At 39.3% G+C, this 23693-nt stretch overlaps 1 long non-coding RNA gene across 1 annotated transcript in view; it reads right to left on the bottom strand.

Annotated features, from left to right (window-relative positions):
* Window positions 1–140: 140 nt before the first annotated feature.
* LOC149158020 (uncharacterized) overlaps window positions 141–23693 on the bottom strand; it is a 64596-nt gene continuing 41043 nt past the window's right edge. The window contains exon 2 of the long non-coding RNA XR_016261652.1: window positions 141–521. This is a non-coding gene — a long non-coding RNA (uncharacterized LOC149158020). The remainder of the gene's footprint in view (window positions 522–23693) is intronic.

The raw sequence follows: 23693 nt of genomic DNA, 5'->3' as shown, positions 1-23693 counted from the left end.
AGAACATGTTAACTAAAATTAACACGCAAAGATTCAGATATCCTGAGTTAAAATTTTATCAACAACTAGAAAAATTTCAAAAATAGAGGCCACAGATGAACCTCGATACAAGCAGTTACATTAATTATCGAAAGCCAATAGAAATTAAACAAACTTCCAAATATATAAAGGTTTGTTACAAATTCCAACATCAACATAACAGTTGGCCATTCATTCAAATCATCCTATAATGTCCAATTTTATTTCAGATAAACTTAGGGCAATTTCAACCAGAGATACATCTCTCATCTACAAATCGCGCCTAATGTACCTCAAAGCTCATTTAGGTGAGACGTAAACCAATAGAGATAGCGTGCCACAAAAAATATCCATGTAGGATATATTCCATCCAGTGTAGCTAGTAATTACAGGAAAAATATCAAATAAAAAGAGGGCTCACTCGCAGGATAAAGTAAACAAAAGAGGAGAAGAAACCTTTCCAAAGCATCTTCACACGTCCAGCATTCAGCTGAGGGGTGCATCTGTAAAAGCATATATTCAGAACATACTTGAATCCAGTAATCAACTCTCACTGAAAACAGTGAAAATAACAGAAATAAAGTAAAGAAAAGAGCAGTCTTGCAATTATCAAGAGAGAACTAGCACCAAATGTTTGCTTAAAATCACATCATAGCAGAATTGCACATCTGTTTCAATTGAGATGGAAGTTTTGGTAAAAATTGATTTTACCATGGAAATTACTTCAACGTAAAAAAGGAGCAGCCAATGATCAAGTCAACAGCGAAATGAATGTTTAGGTTGTACTAATACAGTAAGAAAAACAGTGACAATAAAATGAGATGATTCCCAAGCTTATTTATGACAAAGAGAGATCTTTGAGCAAGATGCATTCACGTTCTTCGGTAACATTCTTTCCATAGTCAACTTAAAGTTCAAGAATTACTCGAGGGTAAGAGGAAACTTACCAGGGGTATGTTTTTGTTCAGAACTTTAATCCAAGAAGCAGAAAAATATCTGCATGTATTAGCCACTCAGCCAATTCCACCAAAAAGTAAACAGTTAAACAGGTAACCCTTAAAAGCACTGCGGTGAGCTTAGCAGTCACGGTGTCTCTGTACTTGGATGCTCTCCAAGTACTGAGTTGAAGATTAAGATTGTGTCATATCGTTAAACATTTTCTCCCTTTAATTCTGTTGCAAGCTAGTTAAACATGGCGATTTTCAACTTAATCCAGTCCAAAGTTTTTACATGGAGTAAACTTGGTGGGTTTCATCTTGATGGCTTCTAGAGTCACGAGTGTAAACGTTTAGTTCAGTCTAACTTGAAATCAAATCAACTGGTGCTTTAGAGTATTAGCTGCTACTTGTATGCGACTATACTGTGAACTCGTGAAGCACATCTTGAGATGTATTTCAAGGCTCTAGCATCTCCTCACTAGCAATGTTTTCGTGTCGAATTGAAAATACCTCTCAAACAATAAGTCCATTTCACCAGTCATACTCTGTTATATAAGGAATGATTTAACTAATTTTCTTTGTTATTACATGTTAGCTTTCACAAAAAGTGTTTACAGCACATTTGTACAAAAAGTGTTTACAGCATATTTGTGAGTGTTCATGAGATGTGGGGTGCATGGTATATGGCTGACCCTTGGTGTTTCATGATGAATTTATTACATGTTAGTTTAGGAGTTATTCAAAGTGTTTACAGCATGTTTGGGAGTGCTTCATGAGATGTGGGGTGCATGGTATATGGTTGACTATTGGTGTTCTGTGATGGACATGCACATTGAAGGTGGCTTACTCTTAGTTGCTAGACCTTGTATGGAAGTTTGCATGACATTCTTCCTTGGAGCATTGGATAGCCAGCACATGAAGGAAGGTTGCTTGTTTGGAGGATGCATTGCATTATAGGAGCATTGGGCATTCCAAAGTAGGGTGTTAATCCCTAGACAACACAAGTTTGCTTGCTTGGAGGTTTATGCTTGACATGAGGAGTCAGGATGCATAGGTTGAGGGAGTGGACATGTAGGTGTGGTGGTCCCCATGGAGGCACATGACCATGCATTGGAACTTTGGAGTCTTTTAGGAGGAGCACTAGACTTTGGGGAGCAGTGCTCATGCCTTGGAGCCTTACTTATTGATCATCGTCACCTTGGAGCTTGACATGTGTCATTTCGAGTAAAATGCTTCACATGTGTGGACCTAATTGTGTTTTGTAGTGGACTAAGTCCACTTAACATTGTATACCTCCTTGCCTCTCATAGGTATTTGGGGCTTTAAAAAATTCTTTCATTCATTTTGCAGGTGGATTTTCAAGCCTCAAAGGAGATCGAAATTGTTTTGTGGAAGATCTAGCCCTAAGGCTAGGGTTTGAAGGGTTTCACTCCTACAAGTGAGACGTCCAGCCAGGAAAGGAAGACGTTGGCCCTAAGGAAGCAAATTTTGAAGTTTTTGTGGTAATTTTTTGTGATTGCAGGGTTCTGAAAAAAATTTAAGACCTCTAAGGCCTCGCCGTCCCTCTTCTAGCCCATTCGTGGCCTATCCTCCTCTAGGTGAGCCACTAGCCTCTTTTAGGTCTGCCATGAGCCCTAGACACTGCCCTTTTCTCCTTGGCCTCAGCCCTAAAAGGGCTTTCCTTGGCTAGCCACAGCTTTAGAGGGTCTTCATACCCTTTCGGCCTCCCTCCTTTGCCTCATCCCCTTGGCCACAGGCCTTAAAGGCCGTCCTCTCCCTATCCGTGCCCTTTTTTGGCATTTCTTGCCTCACCTTTGGCCCTTGTAGCCCTAGAATTAACCTCTTTAGGCCTAACATTGCCCTATCCTAGCCTCTAGCCTTCTTCTAGCCCTCATCTTAGCCATTCTTCAGTCATTGATTTAGATTTCATTAGTATTTTGTCTCTAACATCTTGTTTTGCAGCGATTTTGGAGCTAACATTGTGGTTGCAGGAAGGCATTTTCATTGGGAGCCTAGTCACTCATCTACAAGGCCATTAGTCATAGTGGTTTGACCTCTAACCCTCTTTGCCTCATCACTGTTTTATCTTGAATTCTGAAGCATTTTATAACAGCAGTGTATTCAGTGCCTAAAAACATCCTAAAAAGTCCTAATCTCACTAATCATTCACTTAACGCATTAAGAATTAATCTTGAGGTGAAATTAATTGCATATAAGTGAAGTTTTGTGGACTGTTGGATAATTTCAAGGTCTGATATATTTGCTACAGCCATCCAAAATCACTTACAGCAGTGGTAAAATAACATAACAGTGGCAAAAAGATTAACTTGCAAGCATATTTCATCATTGGTAAATCATTGACATTGGTTGGGCTTGCATTTCTTGGCATATTTTGTCATTTCTTGAAAGCTGTTGGTTAATATTGAAATCTGATATATACTGCATAAGGTCTGATATAAGCATAACTGTGGTGTGAAAAGTAGTGGATAGTCACCTCTTTTCCTTTGGCATTTGTTCCTTACATCATTGTGCATCTTAGATAAGTGTTTTTTAGTGTGGTTGGGTGGTTTTCGCTGCTGTCATCATCATCTTCTTGGCTGCCATCTCTTGCATCTCTTGGATGGATGAAGCAGCACTACAGAAAGCAGGTCATTCCATAGAAGATCTTATGAGCAGGAGCTCATACAATTTTCTTTCTTGGGGAGTCTGATGCAAGTGCATTAGGCCGAGCACATAAGAATGATAAGTTATTAAAGTCGGACCAAGAGCCAAGCAATATGATGGATTGATCATCTCAAGGCTAGAACATTTAAAGTTTATTTGTGAAAAGTTTTTTATATTTAGTTAAGATTAGTTAGGAATATCTAGTTAAAAGAAATGATTTTATAGCTAGTAGGTAGTTAGGGCTAAGGGAAATTGGTTCACATCCATGAACTCATTTCTTGGACAGTTGCTTTTAGTTTTTGAGGAGAGAGGAGGAACATTTTTGGGTGCTGGAAGTTTTGGTGTGAGATTGAAGTTAATTGAAAAGCATTTCTTAGACCAATGGCTTTTTGTATCAGTGAATCGAATTTGTAAGTGTGTGTGAGACAATTATTTGCATGTGTTTGTTAGGTTTGTGAACCATAATATTAATATCTGGAGATTGAAATTGATTTGGTCTTTAAATTGCTGTGTTGAATGAGGAATTCTTGCACTGTATTTTCTCTGTTATTTACATTTAAATGAGAACCTGGAGAATCATATTTCAGTTAATCTTCTAATCCAGTACTTTTGCATCCAAGATTGTGTATTGGAAAGAGTCATTTTACATTACAGATTCGAGAATACAGAGCACTTTGTATCAAGCCAACAGAAGAAAGAAAATTCATAAAGGAAAATCGTCATCAAATTTGCGGGTCAATTTCTGATCAAAGGAAGACGAAATTCGAAATTCTGGCATCTGGGTTTTGTGCAGAGCAGGGTCTATTTGGTAACTCGTGAGCGATTTTCCAAAAAGATCCTTGGTTGGGGAGTTACGAAGGGATCTTTAAACTGTGTTTTTATAGACTACGTGGCTGGAAAAAAATGATTTGTTGTTCCTCCTGTAACAACACTGTAGTTCGCTGAGATAGCAATGATTTGTTATTCCTCCTGTAACAGCACTGTAGTTTGCTGAGATAGCAATGATTTGTTGTTCCTCCTGTAACAGCACTGTAGTTTGCTGAGATAGCAATGATTGTTGTTCCTCCTATAACAGCGTTGTAATTTGCTGAGATAGTAACGATTTGTTGTTGCCTTGTACCAGCATTGTGGTTTGCTGAGATAGCAGCCATCAATTTTTGGTATCAGAGCCTTAACGTTGTTGGTCTCTATAGTATAGAGAGATGAATAGGTGAGTAGGAAGGGCACGAGGTCGCGGAGGCAGACCCGTGGGTAATGCAAAACTCTGGGAAGAGATAAGGAGACTGCAAATTCGGTTAGAAGCCATGGAAGTAGGGAGACAACGGGATCCTGAAGGTGGAGATGTTAGTGAGGTCGAAGAGGAACTTGAAGAAGAAGGAGCAACACCTGTTGAAGAAGCTGCTAAGATTAAGTTGTTGAGAGCAGTATTGGGCTCAAGTTCAAGGCCAAACCCTAAAATCTCTATTTATGATGGCAGTTTGAAAGATGAGAATCTACTAGATTGGATCAGTGAGATGAACAAGTATTTTGAGTACGAGGAATTTGACGAGGATAAGAGATTCAAGTTTGTTGTGACAAGGTTGAAAGGCCATGCTGCACTATGGTGGGACAATGTACAAGTTGAAAGAAGGAAGAAGGACAAACCATTGATCAAGAGCTGGGATAGAATGGTGGCAAAGATGAAGAGTAAGTTCTTGCCAAAGGATTACCAGCTAACTCTTTACAAACAGATGCAAAATCTTAAACAAAAGATAATGACAGTGAGAAAATACACTGAAGAGTTTTACAAGGTGAATTTGAAAGCAGGCTATGTAGAAGATACCCCGGAAAAGACAGCAAGGTATATCAATGTTTGAGGCTAGATATTCAAGATGAAATTAGCATACTTTCTCCAAGGACAATAGAGGAAGCATACCAGTGCGCTTTGAAGGCAGAAGAAAAGATAGCTAGGAAGCAAAGCTCTAGCAGAGGATGTGGTTTTTCCAAAGGGAAAGGATAGACAAATGGAAGAGGAAAGTTTCTTGCGCAAAAGAATGGTGAAGGCAACTCAAATCAGCAAGGGCAGTCAGAGAAAGAAGGTGGCAACAGAGGAGGAAGACCTTACCAAAGAGGTAGAGGTAGAGGAGAGGCAAAGAAACTATCTACCAGTGTTACAAATGTAACAAATTGGGTCACTGATCTTTTGAATGTCCTAAGAATGACAATACGGGACCACAAGGTGCATACATGCATACATAGCTCAAACCAAGGCAGTAGAGGCACAAGTACCTAAGGTAAAGAATGTGCCAGAGACTGGAGAGGTGTTGATGATGCACAAAGTCCTGTTAAAACCAGCAAAGGAGACTACTGAACCAGTCCAAAGTAAATCTTTATTCAAGACAATGTGTAAGGCAAAAGGAAAATGCTACAAATTGGTGATTGACAACGAAAGTACAGACAATCTAGTTTCCCAAGAAATGGTGGTAAAATTGGGATTGAAAAAGATTAAGCACCCCACACCTTATAAGGTATTGTGGTTGCAAAAAGGACACCAATTGTTGGTGCATGAACAAAGTGAAGTTGCGTTTCAGATTGGCAGGTATAAAGACAATGTGCTCTGTGACGTAATGCCAATGGATGCTTGTCACATTCTTTTGGGTCGCCCATGGCAGTTTGATAGGAAGGTGACACATGATGGAGAGAGCAATTGTTATAAGTTCGAAAAGGATGGCGTCAAGTACACTCTTGTACCATTGAAAGAGGAAGGTACAGCTGAAACAAGCAGCCCAAAAGCACTGCTACTTAGTGAAAAGGAATTTCTACAACAGATGGAAGAAGAAGAGGTAAGCTATGCAGTGATTTGCAAGCCAAAGGTAGTACTTCTGCACACTGAAATTGTAGATTTACCTATTGAAGTTCAGGAGTTGTTGCATGAGTTTCATGATATTGTAGTTGATGAATTGCCAAGTGAGTTGCCACCCAAAAGAAGCATCAGTCATCACATAGACTTGATACCGGGAGCAAGTCTTCCGAACAAGGCTGCATATCAGATGACACCCAAAGAGAATGAGGAAGTGAGGAAGCAAGTCCAAGAATTGTTGGACAAAAGACTAATAAGAGAAAGTTTGAGTCTGTGTGTCGTACCTACAATATTAAGTCCAAAGAAGGGTGGAGAATGGAGAATGTGCACTGACTCTAGAGCAATCAACAAGATCACCATTCGTTACAGGTTTCCATTGCCACATATGGATGATATGATGGATTGCTTGGGTGGAGCAACTTACTTCTCAAAGATTGACCTGAAAAGTGGTTATCATCAAATTCGGATTAGAGAATGAGACGAGTGGAAGACAACTTTCAAGGCCAATGAACGTTTACGAGTGGATGGTCATGCCATTTGGGATGTCAAATGCACCCAGTACCTTTATGCCGCTGATGAATGAAGTCTTAAAGGAGTTCATTGGCAAGTTTGTCATTGTTTTCTTGGATGGCATTTTAATTTTTAGTCAAACTAAAGAAGAGCACTTAAGACATTTGAAGTATGTTTTAGAGAGATTGCAGCAAGAAAAGTTATTGATTAACATGAAGAAGTGTTATTTTATGAAGAGTGAGCTTGTATACTTGGATTTTGTCATTTCTAAGGATGGCTTGAAAATGGATCCAGAAAAGATAGAGGCAATTGTAAATTGGCCCTCACCTAAGAACATTTTTTAGGTGAGAAGTTTTCATGGCTTAGCCAACTTCTACAGAAAATTTATCAGGAATTTTAGTGGCATTTGTGCACCTATCATTGACACCATCAAGAAGAATAGGCAGCCATTTTATTGGATAGCAACAACACAAAAAAAAAAAAATCAACTATTGAAGAAGAAGATCACTGAGAAGCCGGTGTTGAAGTTGCCAGACTTCAATCAGCCCTTTCAAGTGAGATGTGATGCTAGTGGGACAGCCATTGGAGCTGTACTGAGCCAAGAAGATAAGCTCGTTGCATATTTCAGCGAGAAGTTAAATGAGTCAAAACATAAATACTCTTCCTACGAAAAAGAATTTTATGTGATGGTTCAAGCTTTGAAGCATTGGAGGCATTACTTGATTCTTAACGAGTTTGTTCTCTACACAAATAATTATGCTTTACAATACATTATGCAGCAACACAAGTTAAATCATAAACATGCAAAGTGGGTGGAGTTCCTTCAAAATTTCACTTTTGTTTTGAAGCACATTAGTGGGAAGGCAAATAAGGTTGTCGATGCCTTGAGTAGGAGATGCTTAATCATGCAGGAAAGTCAAATACAAATTTTAGGCTTTGATTATTTGAAGGACTTATATGACATTGATGTTGATTTTAAAGAAGCTTTTGCAGCGTGTAAAAATCCAGTCAATAGGGACAGCAGTCCATGGAAAGAGTTTATGTTACAGGATGGGCTATTGTTCAAGAACAATCAACTATGTATTCCCAATTGCTCAATGAGGGAAAAATTGGTCCAAGAAAAGCATAATGGCGGATTGGCTGAACACTTTGGAATTGAGAAAACACTTGGGCAACTGAGTCACTTCTATTTTTCGCCTAAGATGAAGGTAGATGTACAAAGGTACGTGAGTAAGTGCAGAGCATGTCAACATGCGAAAGGGAGAAGTTAGAATGTTGGACTATACATGCCATTACCCATTCCTAACAGACCTTGGGACTCGGTGAGTATGGACTTTGTTCTGGGTTTACCGAGGGCGAGAACTCAACGAGGTAATGATTTAATCCTTGTAGTTGTGGATAGATTTACTAAGATGGCTCATTTCATTCCGTGTTTCAAAACTAGTGATGCCACCCATGTGGCTAATTTGTTTTTTGATGAGATTGTTCGATTGCATGGTTTGCCAAAAAGTATAATCTCTGACAGGGACACAAGATTCACTAGACATTTCTGGAGGACTTTGTGGAAGAAACTTGGCACTAAGCTAAATTTTAGCTCAGCCTATCATCCACAGTCTAATGGGCAAACAGAGGTTGTAAACAGGAGTTTGGGTAATTTGTTGAGGAGTTTAGTAGGTGACCGACCAAAGCAGTGGGATCATGTGCTAGCCCAGGCTGAGTTTGCATATAATGACTCACCAAATAGGAGCACAGGAAAGAGTCCATTTTAGATCTTGTACGACATGCATCCGAGGGGAATTTGTGAGCTAAGAGACTTGGGAAAGCTTGAGCATAGAAGTGCTAATGGAGAGGATTTTGCAACAGCCATGAGTGAGTTGCACGAGCAAGTAAAACAAAGATTACAAGATACAAGCAACAGCTACAAGCAACGAGCAAATGTACACAGGAAAGAGGTAAACTTTGAAGTGGGAGATGTGGTCCTAGCTCACCTAAGAAAGGAGAGGTTTCCAAGGGGAGAATATAACAAATTGAAAATGAAGAAGATAGGACCTTGTAAGATCCTCCGCAAGTTTTCAGCGAATGCTTATGAGCTGGAGTTACCTCCAGGAATTGGCATTTCACCCATTTTTAATGTAGCAGATTTGTATCCCTACACAGTTGGTGATGCAGATCAAGCTTCTAGGAATCTTGACCAGGATGAAGGAAAGGAACAATAGTGGCTGAAGCAAATGCCTATGGCAAAGAGTTTAGAGGCTGAACAGATTTTGGATACATGTGTTGCCAAGAAGACTAGAAGGAAAGAATACTTGGAATATCTTGTGAAGTGGAAAGACCGTTCGATGGAGGATTCTACTTGGATGGATGAAGCAGCACTACAGAAAGTAGGTCATTCTATAGAAGATCTTATGAGCAGGAGCTCATAAAATTTTCTTTCTTGGGGAGTCTGATGCAGGTGCATTAGGCCGAGCACATAAAAATGATAAGTTATTAAAGTCAGACCAAGAGCCTAGCAATGTGATGGATTGATCACATGTCAAGGCTAGAACATTTAAAGTTTATTTGTGAAAAGTTTTTTATATTTAGTTAAGATTAGTTAGGAATATCTAGTTAAAAGAAATGATTTATAGCTAGTAGGTAGTTAGGGCTAAGGGAAATTGGTTCACATCCATGAACTCATTTCTTGGACAGTTGCTTTTAGTTTTTGAGGAGAGAGGAGGAACATTTTTTGGTGCTGGAAGTTTTGGTGTGAGATTGAAGTTAATTGAAAAGCATTTCTTAGACCAATAGCTTTTTGTATCAGCAAATCGAATTTGTAAGTGTGTGTGAGACAGTTATTTGCATGTGTTTTTGTGAGGATTGTGAACCATAATATGAATATATGGAGATTGAAATTGATTTGGTTTTTAAATTGCTACATTGAATGAGGAATTCCTGCACTGTATTTTCTCTGTTATTTACATTTAAATGAGAACCTGAAGAATCATATTTCAGTTAATCTTCTAATCCAATACTTTTGCATCCAAGATTGTGTATTGGAAAGAGTCATTTTACATTACATATTCGAGAATACAGAGCACTCTGTATCAAGCCAACAAAAGAAAGAAAATTCGTAAAGGAAAACCGTCATCAAATTTGCGGGTCAATTTCTGATCAAAGGAAGACGAAATTCAAAATTCTGGCATCTGGGTTTTGTGCAAAGCAGGGTCTATTTGGTAACTAATGAGCGATTTTCTAAAAAGATCCTTGGTTGGGGTGTTACGGAGGGATCTTTAAGCTGTGTTTTTACAGACTGTGTGGCTGGAAAAAAACGATTTGTTGTTCCTCCTGTAACAACATTGTAGTTCGCTGAGATAGCAATGATTTGTTGTTCCTCCTGTAACAGCACTGTAGTTTGCTGAGAGAGCAATGATTTGTTGTTCTTCCTGTAACAGCACTATAGTTTGCTAAGATAGCAATGATTTGATGTTCGTCCTATAAGAGCATTGTAGTTTGTTGAGATAGCAATGATTGTTGTTCCTCCTGTAACAACACTGTAATTTGTTGAGATAGTAACGATTTGTTGTCCTCTTGTACCAGCGTTGTGGCTTGTTGAGATAGCAGCCATCAACATGCAGCCACATACTCAACTTCAATGCTACTCAAAGCAACGGGATCTTGCTTTCTACTCATCCATGAGATCATAGCAGATCTAAACTAAAACATCCACCTATAGTGCTTCTTCCATCAGCCACCCCAATCAGAATCTGTAAAACCTGTCAACTTGACTTCCTTGTTGTCGTACTTTAGGCAGTGATGTATAGTGCCACGTAGATATCTTAATATATGTTTGGCAACTATCCAATGATCATGATGAGGCTCCAACTGAAATTGACTAAGAATGTTCACAGCAAAACATATATCCGGTCTAGTATTTACCAGATACATCAAAGAACCCACCAACTTACGATAGGTGGCAGGCTCCAACTTAAATTGACTAAGAATGTTCACAGCAAAACATATATTTGGTCTAGTATTTACCATATACATCAAAGAACCCACCAACTTACGATAGGTGGTAGGATCTATGAGACTTGAGTCAGAGCTTCTCAACTTCTTGAGATTGGTGATCATGGGAGTAGTCATGGGCTTGGAATCCATCATACCGAATTTCTGCAACAACTTGATTATATACTTTCCTTGCCCCAGATATATCTCTCCAATTTTTTGCCATACTTCCAACCCTAGGTAATAATGCATTAGTCCTAGATCCTTCATCTCAAAGTCGGTTGCCAACATCTTCTTGCATTCTTGTATCCTTCACTCTACACCTATAATAAATAGATCATCCACATATAGTAGAATAATGACTGGCTCATTATCCACAACTTTGATATAGAGATTTGGATCAGCAGTACTTTTGACGAACCGATTCTTAGAAGGTATGCATCCATTCTTGTATATCATGCCCTAGGAGCTTCCTTCAAACCATATAGGGCCTTCTTGAATCTACAAACATGAGTGTCTTTGCTATTTACTTCAAATCCTTTAGGTTGTTCAATGTATACTTCTTCATCGATGGTTCCATTTAGAAATGTTGTTTTACATCCATTTGATGGATATTCCATCCCATTGTTGTAGCCAATGAACCAAAGATCTTATATTAGTATATCGTGCAATAGGTACAAAGGTTTCTTCATAGTCTATGCCTTCCTTTTGAGAGAAACCCCTTGCAACAAATCTAACTTTGTACTTGTCTACACTTCCATCAACAGTGTGCTTGATCTTGTAAATCCATTTAGAAGTGACAACCGATTTGTCACTTGGTCTAGGAACAATTTCCCAAACCCCATTCTTCATGATGGATTGATATTCTTCCTGCATTGCCTTCTTCCATACTTCTTGATGAGCAACTTCTTCAAATGTAGTTGGTTCAACTTCTATTAGTTTTGTCATGTATGCAGCATATCCAGAATATCTTTTTGGTCTTTTGCTTTCTCTAAAAGTTCCTTTCGTAGCTCCATGTCCTTCGGCATCTTCAAGAGTAGCTTTTAACCAATTTGGCCTCTTCCTTGTGTCGGGTATGATCACAGGTTGAATAGGCTCACTTGGTCCTTCTTCTTCTTCTTCTTGATTTGTAGTAGGATTGTTGTGGTGCTCTTCTTCTTCGAATAGTGGTATGTCTTCGTCATCAGAATCAATAGGAATATCTTTGGATCTTTTGTAGGCATGATTTTCATCAAATATAACATCCCTACTTACTTCAATATGTCTTCCTTCCTTGATGTAGATTTTATATGCCTTTGAAGAAAGACTATAGCCAAAGAAGATTCCTTTAATGCTTGTAGAATCTAGCGTATTTCGTTTGTCCTTTGGAACGTGGATATAGGCGGGACATCCAAAGATTCGAAGATGGTCCACACATGGCTTCCTTCCTGTGAAGGCTTCTTTGGGTGTCATATTATCCAGGATTCTGTGAGGACTTCTATTTTGTATATATATTGTGGTCATTGTTGCTTCTCCCCATAGAAATTTTGGAATATCTTAATCAAAAATCATTGTTCGTATACATTCTTAAAGTGTTCTATTTTTCCTCTCTGCAACTCCATTCTGCTCAGGATTGTAAGGAACAATAAGCTCCCTCTTAATTCTTGCTTCTTTGCAATATGCAATTATTTCTTTTGAAGTGTATTCCCCACCATTATTGGATCTCAACTTCTTTATTCTTCTTTCAGTTAAGGTCTCTACTTCAAATCTAAATTCCTTGAACTTTTCAAATACTTCATCCTTTAATTTGAGTAGATAGAGCCATGTCTTTCTAGAGTGATTATCAATGAAGGTTACATAATAAAGATGACCTCCAAGTGATTTGTCAGACATAGGCCCACACACATTTGAATGAATGAGGTCCAATATTTCTTTAGATCTTGTTTCACTGCTTGTAAAGGGTTTCCTTGTATTCTTTCCTAAGGCACATCCCTTGCAAATTCCTTCAAGATCTTCTTTGATAGTAGGGATGCCATTTACCAAATGATTGAGAGAGGGAATAACCTTATAATAAAATATCCATATCTTCTATGCCATAGCTCAACGGGATTGATTTCCATGTGAACTAGGGCTTGAGGAGATGGTGTTATGACTCTATATAGACTTCCTTCACGTACTCCAATAACCCTAGCTTTATCGATGCTTGAATCTTTTCCCCAAACCAGAACTTTTCCATCTACAAAAGCAAGAAATTGAAAGAAAATTCTTTTTCAAACCTGGAACATAGAGTATATTGTTGAGATGTAGCTTTGCTCCACTTTCCAGCTTCAAAGAAGTTGATCCCAAGCCTTTAAGAGCATAACTTTGCTGTCTCCCAATTCCACTGCATGAGAGATGCTCCTTTGATAGAGTGTGAAATTGTTTGCTTTCTCTTGCCATGTGCCTTGATGCTCCACTATCAATAATCCAAGCATTGTCATCATTGAGTGAACCTGTGAGTGTAGCGAAGAACCCTTTGCTTTTGACCTTATTGAATAAGTTGTAGATGATTCTTTTGATCCAACTTCCTGCAATATTGAATCCCATTTTCAAGTATCTTATCATAGAGGGAGTAACTTCTCTTTTCAAGCCAACAAAGTGATCTCCAATATTTCTTGACGTTAGCTCTGAAACCATGTTGAGAAATCAACGCTAGTAGTATTAGGGTTTGATTTCTCTTTCTTGATAATTACTTGTGAATTATATTGGCTTCTTTTACTTCTTTATTATATTATCTATCATCAAGCAATTACCAAATTATGTGTATCATAGTTTTAAAAATCGGAACTAGTGACCGAACCGATCCACCTAATAAACTGGGTTTCAAACTGGGACTAGTCAGATCTCAATGAACCAATTTTTAAAAAAATACATTAAATAATTAATTTTTAATGAAAAGAAACTATTACTAAGATTTAAAACCATGATTCCAAGCCAATAGAGACAAAATATGCAAAGTTTGCTCATCTATATACCATGTAAAGGTGAATATATTTAAATGGCACTGAGTGCAATACATATCATCGACAAAATACATAAGCAATGAGGCTCTAAATGGTCTATAAAGTCCAAAAACAATGCTACAAGCTATGAGGCCATTGGCCTATTACAAGACTACAAGTCTACACATGATCAATCATCAAATTCATCACCACTACTAGACACGGGATTATCATCAAGAGCTACATAGACATCATCTGGTTCAGAGTCTGAGGATGCCTCGGCCTCATCTGCAACCTCAATAGTAACATTGCCACCAATAACAATAGAAGTGGACCTAATGGAAGCACGAGTTGGTTGAGTTGCACGACTAGTGCCTTCCATTGGTTGTTTGTCTTTTCTTGATGCGGCTACTAATCCTGGTTCTGATGGTGCTACCAAAGCTACTTCATCCCCCTAATGCCATGTCAATATCAAAATCAACATCAAACACAGGATCTTCAGTCTCCTCCACCCATTCTGATGTTGGATCAATATCATCCAACACAATGGGATCTAGATCAGGTGTTTTGTTCATCATTTGGTTCCACCTTAGTCGAAAGTTGTATTGCACGAAGATAAGATCATTTAACCGTTTTTGTTCCAAAAGGTTTCTCTTCTTCGTGGGTATGCGCTCAAAAACAGACCAATTGTGCTCACAACTTGAAGCACTGCAAGTTTGGCGGAGGACTCTAATTGCAAACTTTTTCAATTGAGGACATTGGCCGCCAAATGACTCCCACCAATGTGCTACAAAGAAAAAGACATTAATTAATAACTTAGTTCATTTCATTAGTTATTTACAAATTACAAGTATTTATAGATAATTTGAATTGTAAATTTGTAAACTATTTAACTTGAAAAGAAAAACAAATTGGAATTGCTTACCTAGCTGATCCACATCTCTTGCCATCTTTGCCAAGTTTTTGCCAAGGTACCAACTGCCATACTAAACAAACAAAAAAAAAAAAAAAAGTCGTTTATGTATTTCCAACTGGTCTGCATGGACAGGGACCATGCGCTCCAAGCAATCAATCAATCCATTTCTGACCTCCCCAACCTGCACATCTCCTAGCCGAGCTTTATAATGATACTTTGGGTTCAAAAATACCCAACTGCATGTATAGGATGATGGAGTTGATTGTTCCATCTGTTATCAATGATCTCCCATATACAGCCTTATTTAGCTAACCTATCCTTGTAAATTGCCCGTATTTGCTTCTTTGCCTAATCCATAGCCTCATAAATGTAGCCCATGGCCAATTTTTTCCCCATCCACCATCCTTAGCACCTCAACAAGGGGCTCGGTAATTTTCACAAGCTTTGCAGACCTTTTCCAAAAATAATTGTCAAAAACTTTTTTTTGGTGTCTTTGCCATCTTGTCTACGAGCCCACCGAGATTCAGTCCAATCATCAGAAGAAAACATTTTCTGCAAGTTTTTTTGTTGAGAATTGAGACATTGCAACGTGAGGAAGTGAGTTGCAAATCTCGTAATTGCAGGCCTAACAAGCTCTTTGCCCCCAGTGTTTTTCCTCATTAGGCTCAATACCCATGAGTGGTTGTGGATGTATTTTATAATGCACTTGGCATGCTCTACAATGTTTTTTACGCACTCCACTTTGCCTATGTCCTCAAGCATGAGGTTTATGCAATGTGTAGCACATGGAGTCCAAAATATGGTCTTATATTTGGACTCAAGCATCTTTCCAGCAAGAACATAGTTTGACGCATTATCTGTGATGACTTGCACAACATTCTACCCCCCAACTTCCTAAATAACCTCATCCAAAAGCTCAAATAGAAGGGTTGCATCCTTCACCTTATCAGATGCATCAACTGATCTCAAAAACATAGTTCCTCGAGGGTAAGAAACAAGGAAATTAATGATAGTGCAGTTCTTTCCATCGGTCCATCCATCTGACATGATGGAACAACGCGTTTTGATCCATGACTCTCTATACTCAACCAAATACTCATCAATGGAAGAAATCTCTTTCTGCAAAAGAGCTCCCCTCAAGTCATGCATAGTAGGGCCTTTGAAGCCCTTTCCTGCATCTATAACAGAGTCCCACATAACTTGGTAACAAGGTGAGCGAGCAACATTAAATGGGATATCTGCATCATACCACCATCTAACAATGTATTGATAAGAAGTTTCTTTGCATTGTTTTTTCCAATGTTCATCCAAAGTGGGTTGACGATTTGGCTAGGAGGAAGTGGGATACGCAGAGGCAATGGGGGCAAAGGATGAGAAATAACTATGGATGTTTGTTCTCTTTGTTCCTTTAGATTGTTGGCCAAGAGTATGAGGAACATAGTGAAAGGGGTCATTGTTGGAAGGGATAGAAGAGGAGTCTTGAATCTCATAATCATCATACCCACTCTCCTTCATGGCTTGTAATAATTCCCTTTTCCTTGAAATTTCTTCTTGGATGGCCTTCTACCAAGCCTTATTCTCCTCAAACTTTTCAAACTTGGCAAAGTATTCTGCCCTAATAAGACCTAACACTTCATTTGGTGCTTCACATGCCTTTACTTGGCCTCTTATCCCAGCCAAATGTTGTTTCAATTTGACAATAACCCCACCTCCAATAGACTTACTGCAAAATTTGCATATCATTTTTCCATCAATGACATCACAATGTGCCCATGCAATGTCCTTGGCTTTTGGAGCCATGTTAGCTTGAAATAATTAAAATTTGCAAAGAAATTTGCCATTTTAAAAAAATTTGTAGCTAAGAAAAATGGAAAACCTAAGATAAATATATGAAAAAAATGCATATGTAGCCTACAAAATTTGATAGCATAGAACTAAAGATTTGAAAGGATAGAACACATAAAAAATGCAATACATGGACAGCAGTGAAATTAGGAATTTTTCAAGTGAAAATCCTTACCTGAAAATGCAAACTAACTTCCTTAGCCTCCTCTTGAAGATGCCAACTCTACTAACAGCTCCAAACTATCTCCAAAATAGCTCCAGCTCCAACTCCAACTCCAAGCCTCCAAGATGACTACTCCGGCAAAATTCAACACTCTTCAAGCTCCCAATCAAACTCACAAAAACTCCAAATTAGATGTGTGAGGCAAATGAGGGGGCTGAGCTCCTTTTAAAGGCTTGGAGAGGGTGTTTTTGGAGGGAAACATCCTTTACTTTCCCTCCAAAACACCCAGGAAGCTTCCTAAATGATGTCGTGTGGGTCTGCCATGGCTTTGGCAATGAACCAGCTGGTTTAGGATGGAACCATTCGGTTTGACCTTAATCGGCTGGTTTGGGCTGACTTTTTGCGCTTTTTTGGCAAAATAGGCCCATAAACAGAGTTTTTGTCCGGTTTGACCCGATCGCCCAATGAAACGGACAGTTTGACCAGTTTCGGGTTCAAGCCAACCGGTTTTTAAAACTGTGTGTATGAAGATCACAAGAACAAGAGACACAAGATGTAGGTACTCGGCCAGGGCAAAACCCCTATATAGGGGAAAACCCAGTCAAACTTCTTCCTTCAGTGGTTTTCACAAGATAATCCAAGACTCTTCGACCTAGAGACAGACTTCCTCCAATCACCAAGTCAGCCCTTCCTTCCAGCAACTTCGATCTAGATCTTCGACCTATCCAACAACAGAAGTTCAACCTATGCAGCAACAGAACTTCAGCCCCAGCAACTCCAGAACTTCAACCTACCCAGCAGCAAATCTTCAACCCCAATAACAACCCAATAACTTCGTACGAAAGAGAGAGAGAGATAGCCCAAAACCTTCGACTTGTTTTTCTTCTGTAATTCTTTCTTCTTCTCCTTGAACTTCGCATTTTTCTGCACTTTCTTTTGTATATCGAACTTGTTGAATTGATGAGCAAATGGATCGAACTGCACTTGTATATAGAGCCTCTTTTTGTTGCTCGAATTGCCCTCATGTAGGCCGACTTCATCAGGCAAGGGCCGACTTGGTGTGGAGGTGACAAATTACATATTTGACTCAATAATAATTATTTTTACATGATTCAAAAACCCAAGAAGGGTCTCATTAAATGGACAATGACTCTAATGACTCGATATAAAACCTAGAAGTCCTCAATGGGGACTTTGACCTATAAAAAGGTGACCCAAGCATGAAACCCATGTTTTAATAAGTCATTGTAACAATAATAAAATTTTCTTTTTCGTTATGTGATAAATACATTTCATAATGACTCAAATATAAATATCAAGACTGAACCTAGTTACATTCTTCAACACTTTCCCCTCATTCCGTTGGCCACAGGCCTTAAAGGACTTCCTCTCCCTAACCGTGCCATTTTTTATCCTTTCTTGCCTCATTGTTGGCCCTTGTAGCCCTAGCGTTAGCCTCTTGAGGCCTAACGTTGCCCTATACTAGCCTCTATCCTTCTTTTGACCCTCATCTTAGCCATTCTTCAGTCGTTGATTTAGATTGCATTAGTATTTTGTCTCTAACATCTTGTGTTGCAGCGATTTTGGAGCTAACATTATGATTATAGGAAAGCATTTTCATTGGGAGCCTAGTCACTCATCTACAAGCCCATTAGGCCTAGTGGTTTGACCTCTAACCCTCTTTGCCTCATCACTTTTTTATCTTGAATTCTAAAGCATTTTATAACAGCAGTGTATTCACTGTTCAGTGCCTAAACATACTAAATAGTCTTAATCTCACTAATCATTCACTTAAGGCATTAAGAATTAATCTTGAGGTGAAATTAATTGCATATAAGTGAAGTTTTGTGGACTGTTGGATAATTTCAAGGTCTGATATATTTGCTACAGCCATCCAAAATCACTTACATCAGTGGTAAAATAACATAACAATGGCATAATAATTAACTTGCAAGCATATTTCATCATTGGTAAATCATTGGCATTGGTTGGGCTTGCATTTCTTGGCATATTTTGTCATTTCTTGAAGGTTGTTGGTTAACATTGAAATCTGATATATACTGATAAGGTCTGATATAAGCATAACGGTGGTGTGAGAAATAGTGGATAGACACCTCTTTTCATTTGGTATTTGTTCCTTGCATCCTTCTGCATCTTGGATAAGTATTTTTTAGTGTGGTTGGGATTTTTCGTTGTTCCCATCATCATCTTCTTGGCTGCCATCTCTTGCATCTCACTGCATTCTTGCACAAGCATTTCATAATTTGCTTCTTAATCTAATTGGCAAATTTAAATGAGAAAATAAGTGCTTTAAAAAGCTAAATTGAATTGGTGGTTGTTGGATAAGATTGGCTTATTGATCTAAAGAACAACATTGTGGATTAATGCTCTCTTTCTCTCATTGATAGCTAGCATTGTTCTTTGGGAAAAACTTTTTGCTCTAAAGAAGTGGATAATTGGTTACATTGTTTCTTGCGGATCTCTTTTGGTGATAAGCATACTAAAATTGTGTATTGCAAGAAAGCTTCACATCAAAGTTTATAATCTTGCAAATCTAATCACTCTTTGATCTGAAAAGCCACTCTTGAGTGACCTCAGTTAATTAATTATTGAATGAAGGTATTACAAACTCCTATGCTGGAGTGTGTCTATGTTATTTTAGGCAACGGATCGATCAGATTGCAAAATACACAGACACTGGAAAATGGAAAACAATAAGAGAAACACAGTAAGCAAAGACAAGAACACAACAAATTAATAAGGAGTTCACCCTATCCTCCAGGGCTACGTCTCCGGTCCAGCTTTCAATGGTGGCCTTCTTTTATTGTGTCTTTAAAGCAGAGAATTACAATGAGGAGCTCAAACTGAGTCTCCTGAAACAGAATTGCTTGGCAGGGTGGTTCTTGGATTCCCCAAGCCACTAGAGTGCATAAACTCTTTTCCTTACCAACTCTGGACCTCTCTGGTCTTCAATGGGAGGAGCCCAATGTGGTGCTCAGTTCCCCAACAGATCCTCTCAGGGATGGCTCGATGCTGCCTTATGCTGCAGGTCAGCTCGGCTCTCTGTCTTTTTGCTCTTTGTTGCATTGTCTCTTTGTTCTCTGTCTTCGTCTTCTTCTTTCTCCGATCTCCGTTCTCCTTGTCTTTTGTTTTGTCTGTTCATGGCTTTAAAGCCAATCGGTCTCATGACTGCTCGTTTCCTCTTCCGCCCCCATCGAATCACCTGCTACTACTCGCTTGGAGTTCCCTATCTCGGCGTCATCAATGGCTCACAGGGAGTGGCCACTTGTCCTCCTACGAACTATGCCAGCTTTTCCTCGTCGGTTCGGTTCTTTGGTTACGTCGGGAAATGACTCGTCTGCCACCTCAGTGGTCAAATCAAACCTCAAATCCTTATACATCGCAGCTTAATCCCCTGTTAAATCCGGTTCCCCCATCGGGCGCGATCTCAGCCGTTAGATCTGGAGCCCCCAGATCCGACGCCATTTGCTCATTTCGTGCGGTTGACTTGCTCCACCGTTAGCGCACGATGAACAATGGTTTTCTCTCTCCTCCGCCTGCCACGCGTCGGGCACTGAGTGGAATCGCTCACTTTTCTTCAATTCCGCTTACCGCCCAAGGGTGCCCCCGATAAATACCGCCGGTTTTGGAGCGTGGGTCCCGCCTTTAGCCTTTAGTGCTTTCCCCACAGTTTTCCCGGCTTCCATGCGACCGAGCACTTCGGGGCTTTCCTTCTTGAGGGGTTTGAACAGCTTAGCGCGATTAGCGCTAATCACGCATCAGAAACTGCCTCCTTTTCCCAATCCGGGCTTCCCAGGTGCTAGTTTCGCCTCCTGCGCGGTCTCCATGGGCCTCGATCAGCACGCTTTGACCGAGGTCCTCGTCGTTCCTCGCTGGCTGCCAACTGCCACTGTTCAGAGGTCTTCCTGATCGCTCTGTGCTCTTGAATTCGAAGTTTTGTCCTAATTTGATACAATCATGGCTCTCTGATTATTTTCATGGATCCAATTCAGATCACGGCCTTCCCACTGAAAAAGCTTTTGGACCACCAAAAGTTGGTTTTCAAGCATCGACTAAGTGAGGGTACAATTGTCTCACTTGTCCAATCTCTATCCACTTTGCACTACTCGGCTTTGAACCTTTGAGCCCAATTCTGAGGTACTCAACATCTCCTCTACGCGTTGTCCTCACCTTCCTGTCTAGAACTGTGTCCTCCTGCAATTCATTAAGATATTCAGGTAGCAGGTCATCAATAGAAGGAAACTGACTCTGCTCTTCAGGATCCTCAATTAGAGAAGGTTCAAACAACCTCAAGCAATCTGCATTTACGACTGAGTAGATGTGCATGTAAGCTGGTAGATCAAGGCGAAAAGCATTTTCACCAATCTTTGCAAGTATCTTGAAAGGTCCATACCTGCTAGGCTTTAGCTTCTTACCTTCACCTTGCATCCTGTCCTTGCTAATGTACAGCCAGACTTGGTCACCAACTTGAAAACTATGCTCCATCCGATGCTTGTCATGCCTTGCCTTGTATTTGGCTTGGCTCTTTTCCAGTTGTTCCTGTACTGCCTGGTGGATCTCCTGGATTTGTTCAATGAACCTAGTTGCCCTGTCCACATCACTATGTCCCTCAACTGTGGTATCTTTACCAAAGACAAAATCCAAAGGAGACCTTGGTGTGAAACCAAAACAGGTCTCAAAAGGAGATCTCTGTGTAGAAAAATGTTTTGCTATGTTGTAAGCATGTTGCACATAACACAAATGTTCATCCCAAAGCTTAGGATGTTTGCTGCAATATCCTCTAAGTAACTGGATCACTGTCCTGTTAACTACTTTTGTCTGGCCATCAGTTTGTGGATGAAAAGTTGTGCTTTTCTTCAATTTGGTGCCCATCAATTTCCACAGACTTGACCAAAACTTCCCCACAAATCGGGTGTCTCGATCAGATACAATGGAAGTGGGTAATCCAAAATGAACCCATACATGTTCAAAGAACAGTTTTGCAATTTGTTCAGCTGTAATCTACTTATTACAAGGTATCAAAATACACATTTTACTGAACCTATCCACAACCCTCTCCTAGATTTAAGCAGTCCTCCAACAAAATCCATGGAAACACTTTCCCAAGGGTGAGAAGGAACTGGTAATGGAGTGTACAAGCCTAATTTTCTATTGCTAGGTTTGCTTTTAGCACACATAGTACACCCTCTTACATATCTAGAAACTGTCTCATTCATTTTTGGCCAATAACAAAATCTTTGCAGCTGTGCAACCGTTTTACTTACCCCAAAGTGACCTGATATCAGAGAAGTGTGTGCTTCTCTAATTATCTTTACTCTCTCAGTTTGTGGAATGCATAACTTCCCACAATGGTATAAGAGTCGGTCCTTCACATGATAGTCCAATTCTTCTACTCTTTTGCCTTGACTTAAAGTTGCATATACATCTTTAAAGTCTATATCTTGAGCATATTGTTCAATGTAGCTTTCATGTAACACAGAATTATGCTTAAGTATAGTAGATGCACTTATAATGGGTCTAGATAACATGTCTGCAACTTTATTATGTATGTCCTTTTTATATCTGATGACTAAATGAAACTGTTGTAGAAAACCCATCCATCTGTAGTGTCTTGATCGCTGCAACTTAATTTGGGAGTGTAGATATTGAAGTGGTTGATGATCAATATGTATTACTCTCTTTGTCCATTAAGTAATGTTTCCACTTTTTCACACTCTGCACTAATGCATACAATTCTTTATCATATGTAGGATAGTTAACTACTGCAGAATTAAATGTCTCAGAATGATAACATATGGGTTTATCGTGCTGTGTCAACACTGCTCCCATGGCATAGTCACTGGCATCTGTTTGGATCTCAAATGGTCTTTGAAGATCAGGCAGTGCTAGCACAGGTGTTGTATTAATCTTTTCTTTCAAGGTGTCGAAGGCTTTCTGATGTTTGCCTCCCCACTGAAACACCTTGTTCAATCCTGTTAAAGCATGTACGGGAGCTGCTATTGAGGAAAAGTTAGAAATGAACTTCCTTCAATATTGTGTTGCCCCTAAGAAGCTTCTCACTTCTGTAACAGACTTGGGTTTAGGCCAGTTCACAATGACTGCCACCTTAGAGGGATCTATCTTCAATTCACCACCCCCTACTATATGACCCAAATAATTCAGAGATGTTTTGCCAAATTCACATTTTGAGAGTTTAACATGAAGTTTTTCTCTTTTCAAAACATCTAATGTCTGCTTAACATGTTTTAAGTGTTCTTCCCCCATTTTACTAAAAATCATAATGTCATCTAGATACACAATAACAAAATCATTAAGAAAAGGTCTAAGTACATCATTCATTAATCTCATGAAAGTAGCAGGAGTATTAGTTGAGCGAAAAGGCATAACCAACCACTCATACAATCCCTGCTTTGTTTTGAAAGCAGTCTTCCATGCATCTTGTATTGCAACTTTGACCTAATGGTATCCACTGTGCAAGTCTAGCTTGGAAAAATAAACAGCGTCTTTCAGTTGATCCAAAAGATCATCTATGCGAGGAAGGGGATAACGATTTTTTATTGTCATCTTATTTAGTGCTCGGTAATCAATGCACATTCTCCACGAGCCATCTTTCTTTCTCACCAAAACGACTGGTGACCCACACGGTGATGTGCTAGGCCTGATAAACCCTTTCTCGAGCAACTCCTGCACCTGCTTCTTGATTTCAGCATTCTCTAAAGCAAACAACTTGTACATTCCAATGTTAGGCAATGGAGCATCTTGCTGCAAAATAATATCATGTACTATTTCTTTTTGGGTGGCAGACCTTTAGGTTCTTGAAACAAGATATCATACT

The sequence above is a fragment of the Pinus tabuliformis genome, chromosome 5_2 (genome assembly GCF_031772625.1).
Source record: "Pinus tabuliformis cultivar Carrire ecotype Pingquan chromosome 5_2, CPIR1, whole genome shotgun sequence".
Classification (NCBI taxonomy): domain Eukaryota; kingdom Viridiplantae; phylum Streptophyta; class Pinopsida; order Pinales; family Pinaceae; genus Pinus; species Pinus tabuliformis.
This window is presented reverse-complemented; position numbering and strand designations above follow the sequence as displayed.